Genomic DNA, 2398 nt, shown 5'->3' with positions numbered 1-2398 from the left:
TATAACATAACTTTTTTATACGCTTTCATGAATTTCGTTATTTATCATGATCATGATATTTTGAACTGAACACTTTTTAGGATATTTAAAAATAAATGAGTCGGCTAAAATTTAATTTTCTTTAGAATAAATTTTCGAGAAACAAATTTCATTGAGTATCATTCGTGAGTTGTATGAATATGTTTTCAAATTCATATTTGTTTATTGGTGATTGAAATTATTATATTTACTAATCTCAAGTTTATTGTATTGCCAGGTTATATTGCTCAATTCTCATGCTTATTCGAAATTTAGAACTTGCCTTGAATGTGATTCGAGATAAAATACTAAGTAAATTTTTAGTTGAGAAATGAAAGTAGGTCTTCCATGTTAGGCCATGACCGAAATCAACCTATCTAAATTATGTTTATCACTAGTCAACCCCCTTGAGCCTAAATGAATTATCACTTATTTTTTTCGATAAATCAAAATTTAACTTGAGCCTAATATTTATTATCAACCTATTTATAAACTCTCTTTCTTTCTTTCTATACAAAGTTTAAATTCAAAAATAATGTGGGAAATAGTCATATTAAATAATAATGATTGTTGTTGAGCACATTAATATTTTAAAGATATTGTCATCCAAAAGAAGAGGTTACAAAGAGAATTATTGACAACAACATCTTGAAAAATAAATAAGAGATAAAAAAAACGATAAAAATGAAAAGAAAAATTATAGAGGTTGATTTGTTTAGAAAAAAGGAAAGCAATAATGTTAAATGCTAAAGTATTGTGGTGTTTATGAAGGACTTGAGTCACTTTTATTCATATATGTCCTATTCATTCATAAACCGGCATTAAAACTTTGTAAAAGTCATACATGATCTCAACTCAAAGACTCCTATATTAGTAGAGAACCACATGATAGGCAAACTTATGACAATTTCGAGTAATTTGAGTACTTCTTTGTTGAGAGTGACAGGATTTTCTACCTATCTCGTACTTTTTCGTTAAGAGTGAGAGAATTTTCTATCTATCCCTTTCTTTTGATTTATATTGATATACTGTGTGATTTGTGGACATCTCTCGTGAGACACATTGAAAATAAGAAAATATTGTAATTGATTCTCAATAGGTGAATATGAGTGTGGTTAAAACTATTTGAACTCGTGATGCAGTCTTAGTAAAAAGAAATTTCTTAAAGTTTTTTATAATTTCACTTGAAATTCTAGCTGTTATTTTGTTTTATGTCCTTGATCGAGGACGAGCAAATATTCAAGCGTGAAAACATTTGATGAGACATATTTATTAGTATATTTTTATATATTAATTATCAAGTAAAATAAATAAATATGAATAAATATATCCTATTCTCGCATTTTTAATCTTGCAGGAAGAAAAAATTATTTAAAAAAAAAAAAGAAAAGAAGATATAAATCAAGCAAGGGAGATACATCCACTACAAGTTCATCAAAGAATACACAAGGACAAGAAATATAAAATAATAAAATTCTCACTAAGGTCTTTAAATTTCTCATCAAAGTTTCACGATATTTGTCATGCCAAAATATCATCATGATTACATGATAAATTATCATATCAATTTCTCATCATGCTCTCATGATATATTGATATTATCTTATAAAGTTTCATCAAGTTCTTCACATAAATTTTTCTGTAATCAAAAGAGTTGGAAGTTAAAACTAAAGTAAACGTAACAATGCGGTAAATTAAAGGTCTTGGGCGATCAATGGAGAGAAATCCAGGGTTAAGGCTCTGTGAACAATCATACTATGCTATAGAATTTCATTGGTTATGTTACTTTTCTAGGTTGTCGATTCACGGGTTTGAGATTATGATTATGGTCATTCGAGCATCTAATGACCTATCTAACTTAGACCCACAACTACATCATTGAGCAGGGATATGAGAACTAAGTAAAATTTATTCATATTTCATCCAGTAAGTGCAACAAATAGGTCACATAGGTATATTTCTATCCTAAATGAAAATTATAACTTCATTCTGTAGAAGATTACAATCCTATTCTATTTACCCCACGTTCTATCCTCTTATTCCTCCTTTCGGCTCACAAGATGACAATGAATGTATTCTAAGGGTTGAAAATTCTTAAAATAGTAATAAAAAGGATAAATAAACAACCAAATATGCTAAATAATCAATACCAAATTAATTCCTAGCAAGAGTAATTATGTTCTTGGCCTTAACCCTAAAAAAGGGTGTTTAGTCTCTCATGGACATAACCGTAATTGAAATGATAGAATACATGTTAAAATTCATAAATAAACCAAAGTAATGAAACAAAATTCCTAATTGAAATGTTCTCCAGCCTCCTTCAAAGTTTCAAGGTCGTCCAAGGTGTGTAACAAAATGTTTAAGGGTCCTATTTATAGGA

Source organism: Capsicum annuum, chromosome 8 (genome assembly GCF_002878395.1).
Source record: "Capsicum annuum cultivar UCD-10X-F1 chromosome 8, UCD10Xv1.1, whole genome shotgun sequence".
In the NCBI taxonomy this organism is placed as follows: domain Eukaryota; kingdom Viridiplantae; phylum Streptophyta; class Magnoliopsida; order Solanales; family Solanaceae; genus Capsicum; species Capsicum annuum.
The sequence above is the reverse complement of the archived record's forward strand: the minus strand, read 5'-3'. Positions refer to the sequence as shown.